Source organism: Lepisma saccharinum, chromosome 10 (genome assembly GCF_977018435.1).
Source record: "Lepisma saccharinum chromosome 10, izLepSacc3.1, whole genome shotgun sequence".
Lineage (NCBI taxonomy): Eukaryota > Metazoa > Arthropoda > Insecta > Zygentoma > Lepismatidae > Lepisma > Lepisma saccharinum.
The window spans coordinates 49,547,117-49,563,175 of record NC_139238.1 but is presented as its reverse complement, the minus strand read 5'-3'; positions in this window follow the sequence as shown (position 1 = coordinate 49,563,175).

The following is a 16,059-nucleotide window of genomic DNA, read 5'->3' as shown; positions in this document are numbered from 1 at the left end:
CATCTATTTCTATCTCTCGATTAGGCTCGTTGAGATTGGAGAAAGTGCTACAATTAGGAGGGCAAGACAGCAATTCGTAACTCTCGATATGCTCCATTTTGATGGTTATTTTACATATTTATTTCTATGGTTGCTGTTGTGACAGCACCAGCAAAATGTACCACTTCTCATTTTTAATGGTTACATCCAACTCTATGTGGTCTATGCGATTGTGGCATACTGGAACATAGATCGGTGACGAGGGTGTGTAGACGATCGGCTCTATGAACTCGGAACTCGGTTTAAAATTCGCTATAATTCCAGTTTGTTTGTGACATCCTATGCCGCCATAGGAATTTCTAATCATCTCTTACGTTACATTACAATGGATATTGAGTCTTTATGGCCAAGAATTTAGGAAAATAGTCAAACATACGTGTTTGAAGCCGGGTGCGAGTTTGGTGTTGTTCTCGAAACCCAGTAGCTTACAGAGTGTATCCAGATCCACTGTTTCAGTTGCAGAAACCAATTCCACTCTGAGTAACGTAGATTTTTTGATAGCAACACTCCTCTTGGCAGTTGAGCTTTTAATGTAGATAGATTATACTAACCAGGAGTGATAAAAATTTTTTGATTGCCTACTACAACATGGCAACACCTCTGAAGTGTTTGATCCCCATTAACTTGATCAAAGTTTTAATATCAAAGTTGGGGAGCGGTTCTTTTTTATATTTTCTCAGAGCTTTGATGCCCTTGCCCTTTCTCTCCATTGCCAGATTGTAGCGCTTCTGCTCTTCCAGATCAGCTTTGTTCTTTTTTGCATCAATGACTGTGTTTGCTCTGGCAGCGCTACCCCATGCTAAACTCCCCACGCGCCCAGAGCTGCTAGAATGGCGGGATTATTTCATATTTATTTATTTATGCAAGTATTATCCTGCTGAAAAACAGCTGGCTGGCCTTAGTACAGCAGTACATATACATGTAAATACAAAAAGTCAATTTTATTTATAATACAAGATTGAATGATAAAGATGTAGGAGATACATCAGAAGTAAATGAAGTACACACAGCAGAACCTTTAGTTCCAGAACCTAACTACACTGAAGTTAAAGGTGCTATTAAAAGGCTAAAGAATAACAAAGCACCTGGGGTTGATTTAATACCAGCTGAGTTAATTAAATATGGTGGAATTTCGTTAATATGTTAAATTAATAAATTAATTGGTTTAATATGGATTAAAGAAGAAATCCCTCAACAGCGGAAAGAATCCATAATTGTTCCTGTGTTTAAAAAAGGTGATAAAATGAATGAAGTGTAATAATTACCGTGGAATTTCTCTACTCTCAACAACATATAAAATATTATCTAACATTCTTTTAACAAGACTAACCCCATATGCTAATTAAATTATAGGTGATCATCAATGTGGATTTAAACGTAACTGATCAACTACAGATCAAATTTTTCACATCAGACAGACACTTGAAGAAAAGTGGGATATAATCAAAATGTCCATCAGCTATTCATTGATTTCAAAGAAGCATATGATTCGGTCAAAAGAGATAAATTATATAATATATTAGTCGAGTTTGGAATACCTAAGAAGCTTGTTAGTATGATAAAAGTATGCACCAGTGAAATAGAAAGTAAAATTCGTGTGGGTATTAATGTGACTGACAAATTTACAATTCATGATGGGTTAAAACAAGGAGATGCATTATCTCCATTGCTCTTTAATTTTGCCTTAGAATATGCTGTTAGGAAGGTAAAAGAAACTAAAGAAGGACTAAAATTAAATGGCATGACTCAGTTGTTACAATTAAAAATAATGCTAAAATATTTTGCAAACTGCTAAAGGGATAGGTTTGGAAGTTAACAAAGAGAAAACTAAATATATGCTTACAGGCCGAAACCAAGTGTTAGGTAATAATCAAAATCTAATTATTGATAACAACTCGTTTCAACCAGTTTCCAAATTCAAATACTTAGGAGTAATATTAAGAAATGAAAATTATATTAAAGAGGAAATAAAAAGTAGGCTTAATTCAGGAAATGCATGTTACTTCTCTCTTCATAAATGTTTGTCTTCTCGTTTAATATCTAAGAAACTAAAAGTTAAAATATACAAAACAGTAATTTTGCCTGTAGTATTATATGGGTGTGAAACTTGGTCCCTTACATTGAACGAAGAACATAAATTGAGAGTATTTGAAAATAAGATCCTTAGGAAAATCTTTGGACCTAAAAGGGATGAGGAGACAGGTAAGTGGAGAAGGTTACAGAATTTAGAACTTCATAATTTGTATTCATGTCCAGCTATTATTAGAATAATTAAATCAAGAATACTTAGGTGGTCAGGCCATGTGGCACGAATGGGAGAGGAAAGAGGAGTTCACAGGATTCTTGTTGGGAAACCTGATGGTAGGAGACCTGTAGGAAAGCCAAGACGAAGATGGAGGGATAACGTTGAGATTGACCTAAAGGAAGTCGGTAGGGATGGAAAAGAGTATATAGATCTTGCTCATGATAGGTACAGATGGAAGGCCTGTGTTTCTGCAGCCATGAACCTTCGGGTTTAAGAAGGCTATAGAGTTAGTTAGTTAGTTATGATAAAGACGTGACTCAAAAGAAATACTAAATACAATAAGAGGTACAATAAAATAGAATAATATATACATTAAAGTATACATGATAAGTCATTAAATAGGCCTGATGATTTATTAAAATACAATTGATCATTAGGCTCGTTGGAAAACATTATAACTACTGACTATGGAGTTTAGAAACTCATTATATTTATAATCTGTAGGTGTTGTCAATAACGACCCTTTAGTGCGTACTCGATAGGGCGTAGCTCGTATAGATATTCTCGATAAAAGCGTAGGGACAGAGTAATAACCTTCTAAAATTTTCTCAACGAATTTTATTTAATTTCTGTTTCTTCTAGCTGAACGGTATTCAACTTTTAACTTGTTCAATAGGTTGTCATAACTATAAAATAATTTAAACAGTTTAAATCTAAAATATAAATAGAAAATAAATTTATTTTGTATATTCTCAATGATGTCACATTTTCCAACACCACAGGAAAAATTCCATGTCACAGATCTGAATTCCAGAATGGGTTCCATTTGTTTATGACCCAACCTGTCTGTTTTCTACTTGTTCACACAATATGATTGAGATGCACCTTAAAGCTAAGTTTCCTGTCAAGAAAAAACCCATTTGTTTATATTGGCAACTTGGTCAACCGGAGTTATCATAAGGAACAATTTCGTAGATGTTCATGTAAAAGTTATAAAATTACAAATAAAATATATTCACAAGCTTAGATATACTAACAACGAGGAAATAAATTCAGAGTTAAATTTGAAATGCATGTGTGTAGAGTAATTCTAGAAGTACAGAGCTATATCAGAGTATTGAACTTCTTCTTGTAGGATAACGTTTACAATATTGACGCGACAGAAAAATGAAGAACTGTTGCTCCAAGGGAAACAAATGGAGTAGTGTATTGGTTAGAGTTCTCCATTCGGCTGCTAGCGGTCACAGGTTCGATCCTCCATACTAGGTGCTTTTTTTTTAAATTCACCTTTATTATAAACAAGAGCATGGTAACATTATTTGTAAAGCAGTGTATAGTGGCTACATTGTTCTGAATATGGAATTTATAAAAAAATAAACAAATAAATGAATTGACACACGTTCAAAGGGATATTTTCATGTATAAGATCGTGAATTATGATACTCTAACGATAATTGTGTACTGCTTCAAAGACATTGACAAATATTAATGAAATAACTATTTATATTTGTGGCAATTCAGGACATACTAACTTTTCCCCTTTTCCCACTCGAGTTCAATGCAAGGATACCTCCGCAAATATCGACTGAAAAGTTTTCATCATGTGCAATTCTCCATTAAATGTTTTCGCCGAGTCGTACTACCTTCGTTTTCCTTGTTACAAACAAGTATTCTTTGCACATTACATGTAGGAGGAGAGTTGCATCTACATTTCACATTGGTCAGCACAGCTCCTTCTACTTACTTTCAGGAGCGATATCTTGTAGGGTAGTGTTTACCTTTCAGGACTGTCAATCTGATGGTCGTAGGTTCAAACCCTTCTGGTGGCAGAAAATTTTCGTAAGTTTCAGACCTATCCCATTGTGTTCATTGTCCACACCGTGTGAAACGGAATGATTCAGTTTGGAATTAAAGTTGGGGGAGGGGAAATATTAAATTACAAAATCTCCATTTTATCGAACCGAGAACTGGACAAAAATTGGATAATTCTTATAAATATTAAAATTACATTCATGTTTTTAGTGGTATAATCGCAGGTAAAATCAAAGATCTTACATGGAAGATTTTATCTTGCTCCGAACTAAGCCAAAAGACATTTTGAACCGATCTAATACATTCTCCAATACATTTCAAAATGTTATTGAATGTTTCATGTCGATAATTTGACCAATGCATCAATTCTTGACGCCGAGACGATATTTTCTGAAACTACGAGGGTCACTATTTACATTTTGAGCCTAACAATGAAAAAACAGGAATTTGGCATTGAAAACTGCTTTATTGTTTTTCGAAGTATTCTCCTTTATGGTCAATACACTTTTGTATTCGTTCGAACCATTTGTCAAAGCAGTTTTTCCAATCTTCTTGAGACACCTCCATAATATGGTTTTTGAACGCATCAACGGCGTCTTCCGCCGACGAATATCGTTGTCCACGCAATTTATTCTTGACATTCAGGAACAAGAAGAAGTCATTGGGTGCCAAATCAGAACTGTACGGCAGATGACCAATCAATTCGATTTTTTGACTGTTCATAAAGTCGGTTGTTAGACGAGATGTGTGACAGATGGCATTGTCTTGATGAAGAATGATCCGACGGCGTTTGTTTGTTTTCCGTATTTGACCGAAGGCCTCTGGCAAACAAATTGTTGTGTACTATTCAGAGTTGACCGTTCTACGTTCCTCTAAAGGCACAGTTGCCACATGACCAGTTTCCCCGAAAAAACAGGCGATGTTTGTTTCGATGTGCTTCGAGCGCGAACAACTTTTGATGGATTGGGTTCATCTTGAAACACCCATACAGTCGACTGCTGTTTACGTTCCGGCTCATATGCATATACCCATGATTCGTCACCTGTTACAATCTTATATACGTCTTTTGAAGCACCACGATTGTATTTATTGAGCATTTGCTTTCACCAATTGACGCGAGCTTATTTTTGAGTTTTTGTCAAATTGTGTGGGATCCAACGAGAACATACCTTTCTCACAGCTAAACGATCATGTAATATTTTATATATGCTGGTGGAACTAATGCCTATGGTTGCCTCAATCTCGCAGTATGTCACATGACGATCTTGCAGTATTAGGTTTTGCACAGCATCAATGTTTTCTTGAACAACAACTGATTTTGGACGACCTTCGCAAATCTCGTCGGTGAGTGAATGGAGTCAACGATTAAATTCGTTATACCAGCGTTTCACAGTGGCAAAGGATGGGGCTTCATCGCCAAATGTGGAAGTAAGTTGATCGATGCACTCTTGTCTTGATAATCCACGTCGATTGATTGATTGATTGATTTAGTTTATTTTACTTCGCGTTTTGTGCCTCTTGGCTAATTTGCGAAGATGAGAATGAGTGATGAAAGGATGAAATTGATGAATGGACATTCACAAACAACCAAGCCCGACCGGGATTCGAACCCGGGACCCTTGGCGTCGCAGCGCGATGTGCTAACCGCTCGGCCACAGGGTCGGGCGATAATCCACGTCGAAAATCGTAAAAAATCATCGCACGAAAATGGTCACGAGTTAATTCCATTTTATTGTTGTCGCGCAATCTCCAAGGCAACATAAACAACACAAGTGAAGCTATTGACAAAACATTTGAAATACGTTATGGTCAATAATGGCAGACGCTTCCGTGCAAACGTCAAATTGCGCCTAACTTCAATCAGTGTTGCCAAGGCTCAAAATATAAATAGTGACCCTCATACCTCTTCTCTTCAGTCCCTTCTCTTCTTGTCTTCTCCTTCTCCTTCTTCTCTCCCCTCCTTCTGCTCTGCTTTTATCTCATATCGTCTTCCCTAATTTTCTCGCATCTTATCTCCATCCCACTCATCTCCACTCCTCGTATCTCCTCTCCTGTCTTAGACTCCACTGCTCTCTTCTCCTCTTCTTTTCGTTCTTCTCTTTTTCTCTCCTTTACTCTACTCTCCACTCCCGTCTTCTCGTCTTCTCTTCCCTCATCTCGTTTTACTCCTCTTTTCTCTTCTTTGCCCCATTTTCCTCATCTCTCCTATAATATTTTTCCATTCTCCTCACTACATCTTCTCTCCTCGTCTATCCTCTCTTTCTTCTCTCCTCTACTTTTCATCTTCTCCTTTCGCTTTCTCATTCACCTCTCCCGTGTCACCTTTCGTTTTCTCTCACCTCTTTTCCTTTCTGTAGACTCATCAGCGATGAAATACTAGAAAAAATTTTATTTGTTTGAGAAAGAATTTTGTCACTTGCGATATAATAGTGATATTTTTAATAATTTTATATAATAATACTTGTTTTTATTTCTTTCGCGTATTTTATAAATATCTATTGTGATTGTAGCAACCCTGAAATTGAGCCTAACTCTACACGCAACCCACCAACGCCTTGTGTAAATTGGGTTGCCTAGTTTGAAATGTCGTTGTCCTAAAACTTTTGAGAGACACTGTACCATCTATACAAAGAATGCATATCCCACTATATTAAATTTAAAAGACTAGAGTGGGCAGGACATGTCCAAATAATGGATGCACATCGCATACCCAAGATAGTGGCTTATAGTGCAATAAGAGGTAGAAGATCTGTAGGGAAACCCAGGAGAAAATGGATGTAGGCGGTGGAGGACGATGTGAAAGGAATGTTAGGAATGATGAATTGGAGGTGGAAAGCTTTGGACAGAGAAGCATGGAGGGGCTCTATTATGGAGGTCAGGGCACAATATCGGTCTGCAGCGCCATAGGAGAAGGAGAAGAGTTCCACGATATGGAATTTTCCAAGAAAACCGGCTACATCAGAGATAAGGCGGACTTCTCATTTTAACACGACAAGGAATCAATGCTACTAGAATTGCACTACCTACATTTACATTAATCAAGGCAATTGCATATCAAAGTGTACACTACTTCAGAAGATCTTATAATAGTAGCGGCATATCGATCTCCAACAGCAGTGCTCGACTACGAAGATGTAATACAATTTGATGCACTAGGATCCAACGTTATTGCTCGAGGCGACTTTAGTGCCAAGCATCCGACATGGCATTCTAGAATATCTAAGCCGTCAGGAAATATTCTACTGCAAGCACTTCCAGACAAAGAATTTTCCATATCTGCTCCACTGGATCCTACTTTCTACCCTCGGGGTAGATGTCTTTGATCTACTTTTGAACAAAAGGAGTAGGAATCAGTACTGCCCCTCATGTAGAAGATGCTCTCACCTCGGACCATCTTCCAGTAATTACAGCTATTGCCCAGGGCAATTACTATCATAGGTTCCAGGCCTTGCAGGAACACAAGACAGATTGGAATGCTTTCTGTCGGCAATCACAAATGAATTTGAACCTACATCAACCAATGACTACAGCAGAAAATATCGACGAAGCAGTAACTATCTTTACAGAGGTGATTAAAACATCCTGGTGCAGAACAACAACTACCATGTCTACTTTACTTACACCAAATACATCACCTGTATTTGAAATTCTACTCTGCCTGACTCGATGAGCCCGCCGCAGGTGACATAGGACGCAATCACACTACCACCTATATGAATGGAGGTTACTTGCCAGAGAATTGAGGACTAAAAGTGGTAAACGTTGTAAGTGCCAAAAGCGAAAGTGTTGGGAAATCGCATCGTTCCGAACGTCAGCCCGTAAGAACGTGCTAACTAGTGACCTCTTTACACGCCCTTTGAACTATTACAGGGCTACCAGCCACATTTCACGTTTGCCACATTATAGAGCATGTCACTTTTCACAATGTAAAGTTAATTATTGTGGCACTTACAGTGTTAACCAATTTTAGTCTTCAATTATAAAATTTCCTGGTAAGAGAGTGGACCTCCCAACGGGATGAACGACTTCGAGCACTAGAACTAAAAGACAGAAAATTTTGTAAGCTAGAACACACTCTTAATGCAAGAGAAATAAGCCGACTATGAACTCATTAAACTCTCCCGAAGGCCCTGTAGTGAATCCTCAGGAAAAAGCGGATTTTGTGGCAGACCAATTCCAATCACGTTTCAAACTCAAAGATGAATTTACTGATCCAGAAACGAAGCAAGAGGTTCAATGCACATATGATTAACTGTTTGTAACGTGCAAGTTTCTGTACGTCCATGACTTTCTGTAAACTTAGAAATGGGTGCGGTTTTCAACAGGAAGCACTCAAGGCGCTGTGGATCGATCTTATCTTCCCTGTCTTCAGTCCACATGCACGTGCTACCCTTTGGTGAAGTAAGGTCAGCAACAACAGGAAAGCTGTGGGTACTGAAAAGGGTTCTAGGAACCAGATACGATCAGTTACTCTAAGTGCGGAGAGCCCCACATGTGAGGACACCACATGCGAACGACCGATGACGCGATGAATTGACAGTCAGACCTCTGTCCATGCCTCCCTGACCTTCTGCACTTCCTAACAACGACACGAGGCAACAGAAATAACCCTGCCTAAGGCTGTTTCGGCCACACCCGAAGTATATAAGCTTTAGCCAGAAGAATATAATAATAATTCCCTTTATTACATTATTACATTACATACTGAATTTGCATTATCATATAATTTAGACAATTATCAACTATAAACAACAATCATACACAAATATACAGCTATTCAATACATGTAATAAGGGGGGAACCCCCGAAGTAAGCCCGGCTCCTCCCGCCTACATTCGAGGGTATGGTCTTATTGTCCTGGTTCCTAAAAATATACCAGGACGTCAGTTGCTCCGAATGTGACGGTTCCCCCGACTTTATTTCCTCTATTTATTACTATTTGCATTTTAAAATAGGTATAATAATAATAAATTGTAATGTTATACACGGAATATATACATGATATAATTGATGTATACGATACTTTATGTGATATTATTTCTGTTCTGGAATCCAGAACAGATGACATGACATTACATTACATAACAATATTAATAATATTATTTTAACAACATCATGAAGAACATCCTCAATAACATTCTCGATAACGTTTCCCTGGCAGTGAGACAAGCATGCATAATATTGGAGTCGCAGAAGATTCCGTTCCGGCATTCCAGAGCGGTTTGATGTACAAGATTATTTTCCTCGTCAAACCCACAGAGCCCAACTCACAAGTCCAGAACCCCAGTCTGGCATACCAGAGCAGGGAGCCCAAAGAAAGGCCGCATCCTGCGCCCACACTGATTGTTATTCATTAATTAGAAAGAAGAGATAAAATTAAAATTTTGGAGTGTGATATTTGTATTTGTATTTGAATTCTTTAGGGTCGTTACCGCCGCGTGCACAACTGCTGATCTGGCACACGTCCATGCAAGAGTGCAGCGCCTGCATTCCAGGGAGGGGACAAGGGTTCACGACGGACAAGGAGCAATGTCCGTGTGAAGAACGATGCTTTATTGTCGTTGCTTCTCTACATTATAAAATGGCATCCTATCACGCCCGTCTCACTACCAGGGGTCATAACTTTTTGTTTTATTACATTATTATTTAATTATTTAATCAATGTAACGGGAGTGATTAATGTTTATGAAACTAAACATATCCCTTTATTACCTTCACCTGTTAAAATTATATATGTTTAAAGTACAAGAAATATAAACATTAATATATTACATAAGAAAAATAGAATATGTTTAACCATGCTAAGCGTACAACTTGTGTAAGTTAATTGAACGCAATGAACATATTAGATGTTGTTAAATTATAATCTTAAATTGTAATTCTAATCTCAGTCCCGAGCTCAACTTCCAGGGAGTCCACTGGCTTCCAGCGGTGATTCATTTATTTGATCTAATTTGATCAGATAAGCTTTCTTAAGTAAATTAAAATCTCCAGAAGGGAAGCTCCCGGGATGTCAGTTTCTTGTTTTGGGATTTATTTTTTTATTTTTTTATTTTTTTTTTTATTATTTTTTTAAAATTTGTTTCTTTAGCATTTTTTGGTCCTCCCTGGGGATCGAGCTGAGATCATTTACTTAACACTGCTGTTCCTCCTAACGCCGTTCCATCCGTCTCATGTACTTCCTGTGTCGCTCCCCAGGCGTGCGGGGTGGGTGGATTTTTCTTCTCTCGGCCGCCTCCTTCGTCCAGCGGCGACATCGCAGCAGCAACGCCCCGACGCACCCTCCGGCGACTCCTCTTCGGGGAGGGGCTCGGGAGGGGGCGCAGGGATTCCTCTCCTCGGATTCCTTCTTGGTGTTTCGGCGGGGGCTGGGCGGGGCAGGGGGGCAAAAGGTCGCCGGCGATTATCTCGCATGAATATCTTCAGCTCCGCATGGGACACCGTGTCTGCCAGAGCATTTAGTTTATCAAAATGTGGACTCCTTAGCAGATTGTAGACGTCCGTGTGGGGAAGTTCCCGCCTCGCTGCGATGATAATTTCGTCCGAAGCTTGGCAGAAAAATACCTTGTGCTCTGGGGTGTCGATTTCCGTCGTGCAGGACCTGCAGAGATCGTTGTCTCGTCTCTCCGTTTTTAAAAGATGGGTGCCGTATGGGCCGTGACCCGTGAGAAAATGGATCAAGCCCCTTGAGAACCCCTTGTTTTTATGCACCAAAGGCTCGTTCGTGTTCGGCATGAACTGGTAGAGTCTCCTACCCTTCTCGGAAGAGCTCCATTCCCTCTGCCAATCCTCTCTTACTCTATGCTTTATGTCACGGAATGTTGGGTAGAAGTTTCCTAGGATCTCGGTTATCTTTCTTTCGTTGCCCTTCCTGAAAAAGTAGGAAAGGGCCCGGAGCTTTATAATGTAATCCAACGGCAAGGTGCCCGTTACTGTGAGCATGGCTTCGGTAGATGTTGTTCTGAACGCCCCGGTTAGCCTGAGCAGAACCTTTCTCTGCGACGATCTGAGTCTATACACGTATGTCGATTTCCCCAGGGATGTCGATGCCCACGCAGATGCACCATACGATACTATCGAGTCATAAATGGAGACCAAGTACGTTTTCCAGGTTGAGGGTGGCAGATGGAATTTGTTGGAGGCTATCGTGGCCACCTTGTTCATTATTAGTTCTGCTTTAGAGGTAATGGTTTCGATGTGCCTCTTGAAAAGCAGCCCCTCGTAGAGAGTGACTCCGAGATATTTTACTTCCTTCACTCTTTTGATGGAATTACTATTTATTTTAATTGTAGGGTTTCTGTTAAAACTTAATTTTCCTTTTAGTAAAACATAGTTGGTTTTATTCGCAGAAAGATCCAATTTGGCTTTGTTACACCATTGCGTCAATCTATTAAGAGCAGTAGAAGTGCGTGATTCAATCTCCCGTCTGGAATTTCCAGTTATCACCAGCAATAAGTCATCTGCATACGCAATACACTTGTGTACTACCTGTAGGCCCTTCATGACTTGGAGACATGGTTCGAAAATAGCATTCCACAAGTGTGGACCGAGGACCGATCCCTGTGGGCATCCTTTAGATGTAAGTTTGTTGATTTTTCCTTCTGGAAGAGATAAAAACACTCTCCTGTCGGTGAGGTAGTCAAGTAAGATAGTGTACAGTGTGCCAGGACAGTCCAAGTTCCGCAAAGTTTGGAAGAGGTGTGGCCACCAGATGTTGTCGAAGGCCCCCGATATATCCGCCAGCACCGCCACTGCATATTTCTCATCAACCATGCCAATCGTGTTTAATAGATTGTTTATAGCGTCTTCGGTAGATCTGCCTTTCGTGAAGCCGAATTGAATGTCTGAGCTGTTTGTTAAAGCTGTGAATTCCAAAAGTCTTTTAGTCAGTAATTTTTCGAATATTTTTCCCAATATGTTGATAAGACAGATCGGTCTGTACGACTTGGGGTGCGTTTCCTCTTTTTTCCCGTCTTTTTTAATAATAATAAGTTCAGATTCCTTCCAAATTTTCGGAAATTCCTTAACAATGAGACATTGATTGTACAGAGACGTTAGGAAAGGGGCGATTGCCGGGGTTGCCATTTTAATGATTTCGGCAGGAATTTTGTCTGGACCCGGCGATTTTTTGCTTCTTGTGGCCGTGATTACAGTTATGACCTCCTCCACGCTGAAGGGAAGGAGGGGTCTGTTGTTGTTTTTTTCTTTATAATTACTTCTGATGTATTTATGGGTGTCGTTATCTTCATTTACGTTATCATCGGGAAGTAGAGTGTTAAGTAGCAATTCCGCTGTGTCTTGCAGGTCCTTGGTGTAGGTGCCGTCCTCTTTTTGCAGAGTTGTAAAACCAGTTCCAATCTTTATCTTGTCCATTGCAACCCTATAGGGGAGTCCCCATTTGTCATTTTTTAATTTTGATTCGACAAAGCGTTTCCAGCTATTGGTTTTAAAGTTCTTCAGCTCGGCTTCGTATCTGCTCTTGGCCCTCCTGTAGAGATCTAAGTTTCTTACCCTCAGAGCGTGTATTCGCGTCCTCTGGTACAGCTTACGAGCTTTCTTCATGACTTGCTTTAGGTTTTTAAGTTTTTTGGGCCAGAGCTTACCAGATTGTCTCCCGCTGGACGATAATTTCGGGGTTGATTGATCTATTGCATTTTTTAGTTCTTCTGTCACGTATTTTGCCCATTCATGCACGGTTTTTGTAAAGTCCACCTGCGGTGGGAGATTTATTGCTTGCATAAGAAGCCTATGATTAGTTTTTCTCCAGTCGTACGTATTTTCGGCATTGCTTGTGGGTTCGTTGATGTCGGTTAATAAACAGAAGGTGATTATGTTATGGTCACTCGTGGTTTCCATGTCGAAGACCTTCCACTCTCGCACTTTTCCTGAGAGTTTGTTGTTTGATAAAGTGATGTCTATGTTGCTGGACGCCCCCGCTCTTCCCCTGTACGTTGGCGGATTTCCAGGAGCATTTTCGACAAAGAGGTTGTGGCTCGCAATAAAATCTTCCATCAACTCTCCGTTAGGATCCGTTGTGTCGCTGTGCCACCAACGGGAGGAAGAGTTCGCATCCGCAGTTATCAGTAATTTGTGGTTGTTGTAGGCATCGCATGCTTCCCCAATCTTGTCAAGAAAAATTTCGAGGTTAGTGCAGAATTGACAATAACTATTTATAAGGATGAACGTAAAGTTTTCTAGGGAGAGTTGTACACAATTAATGTGCGAGTTCGAAAATTGAACGATTTTGGTTGGAATGATGTTGTTGTTCATTAAAATTATAGCAGCTTGTGGTTTCTCGCTGTCATGCAATACTTTTATTCCTGACGGTACGTATGGTATTTTACTATTAATAGTATACGGTTCTTGAATGGACAGAATATCAATTTTATTTATATTTGCGAATTCAAATATTTCCTGGGTAGCTAGTTTTGCACCATTGAGGTTGGCCTGTAAGACTCTTATTTGGCCGTTCATGGATGCCTGACGATCTGGTAACATTGCGGCCATTCTTTATGGTGGATAAACGCGACTCTTCCGTACGCCCTTGCGAAGTCAGCATAAATGTCTTCCAGCTCGAAGGGTACTTCCCTTCGTGAGAAAACCTTGTCAAGGAGTTCAAAGAGTTCATTTTCCATAATTGGTATGTTATTCGACGCTAGAGTTATTTTGTCTATTGCCTCCGGATATGGAAAAGTAATGTTTCTGCCGTTTTTATGTTTATATCTGATTATTAGTCTCAGTGCGGTTGCCAGGTTATATTTCTGTTCTTACGACTGAGGCGTAAAGACGTTTCGAAATCTTTATATATTGTATCTGGGTTTATGTTATTGAAAGTGACTTCCGGTGTAGGTGGGTTTAGGAGTGTCGGTTTGCAAAAATTAGGGTATTTACTGGAAGGTTGGAACTCAGGAGCGTTGGGGTTGAGGTTCTTTTCTGAAGCAGACGTTGTGTTTACGAGGTTTTTTCGCGGAAGTTCTGAGGGGGTGGGCTCCAGGTGCAGTTGCGCAAGGATGTTTGTTGGCGAGGGAGGGGAGGGAGTAGTCCTTTTGAGTTTAGGAGAATAGTAGATAGTGTGAGGTCTCTCGGGTGATTCCGATGGGGAATCGGGTGGGGTCATAAGCAGAGTTAAAAGATTGTTTGTATTAGGTTCATGGACTGGTGAGGCACAAACTGGTGATGGCGGGGTGGATGAGGAAAGTGGAGAATAACTGTGTGGCATTTCCGAGTAGGATGACTCCGGGGAGCCATATGGGGGGTCAAGTGTGGGGAAAATGCAAGGCAATGCGGTGAAAACGCTCATGGGTAGTTCGGGAATGTTTCGACTAATTATTTGGTAAGGTAGTCTTGCTGGAGGGGTGGATTGATTGTTGGTTAGGTAAAAATTTGATAATGGATTGTTATTGCAGTGAGTATTGCAATGCTCTGAGTTAAGTATTATCGATTTTAGCAGGTTAATAATTAGATCGTCAATCGGTTTCTCTTCTTTAGTAGCTAAGATTAGTTTCCATTCTCTTATCTTTCTTTCTCTGTATGCTGCCGCCCTTGCTGCATCGCGGCGAACGCGGCAGGGTGTTTTCCTGTTCTTGGTCCTGGATGACTGTTTGGAGTTTGTCTTATAGTCCATAATCGGTTCTTTCAATTAGTCTTTGTAAATGAATGTTATATGTGGGGCAGTCTTTGCCGTCACATTCTTTTTTCCTTCTGAGGCAGGGTATACACTTCTTTGGTTCTTCGATCCTGGGGCACTTATTTCTGGTATGCCCCTCGCAAGCACAGTGAGTGCAGATTTCGTTGTCCTTGCAGTTTTTGCTTACGTGTCCTAAATTTCCACATTTATGGCAGTTTGACACGGCAATGTAGTCTTTTATAGACAATGACTGGAAGGATATGAAAACCTGGCCTGTTTTTAGTAGGATCTTTCTTAAGTCAGGGGTAGCTTCGAATACGCAATGACAATTTGCCCTGTTGCGTGGTCCTGTTTTAAATCTGAGATTAAACTTTTTGATGTAGTCCTCCCATGATATATGATTCTCTAAATTCAACAAGAAAATCTCCTCATAAAGCTCCGTTTCGGATTTATTTGAAGGGACATCGTAGACAATGAGAAGCGGATTTCTCTTTTTAGGAAATTCGGCCCTGATCTTGAGTTTGGCAAGTTCGCGATGATTTATTATCTTCTCTGCCTCTTCTCTGGTCTCCGTTTCCACTATAAGCATTTTGTTAGTCGTCCGCATTTGCTTTATTTTAATACCATCCCTGGGGGGGTTAATTGCCTTTGTAAATACCTCCTGCACCTTTTTTGAATCTTTTGTTCGATTCTCATCTGATATGAAGACAGTGTGCTTGGGTTTCTGCATTGTCTTCTGTATTTGTGCAGTTTTCCCAGATTGTGTTACCGCCGGTTGGGCCAGCGTTTGAGCGTAGGAGAGTTTGGAGTCTGCTTTGGCAGTGCTTTGCAGAATGTCGCATGCTGTTTTTAGAGACTTGTTCTCCGCCACTGTGTCTTGGTGTACCTGAGCCATTTTAGCAACTATTTCCAGAATAGATGTCTTATTCTCTGATGCGATGTTCCTGTCTTTGGTTATCATCAGGTTTAGCTCTAGTGACAGTTTAATGAAGAGTCCAAGCTGTATATCCGCAGTATCTGGAATATTTTCCATTATGGGGTTCATTGTATCCAATTCCCTTCCCTTTGCCCTTGTAATTACGGGGGGTGGTGGGCTGGACTGGGGGCCGCCCCCTATCTGCTGGTTTCTCTTCTTTCTTGGGTCCTCTAATATTTCCTGGGAGCGCAGTCTTTTATTAACTACTGTTGTTTGTGAGTGGAGGCCAGACCGATCTGAGACCGGACCGCCAATTTGGAAGGATGGAGTATCATTTTCTCTTGTTTTATTCTGTGTGGGGGTTTTCCGATTTGATTCCCCTTCTTGGGGCATTCGGAATTGTTTTTCGCTAAACAGGTG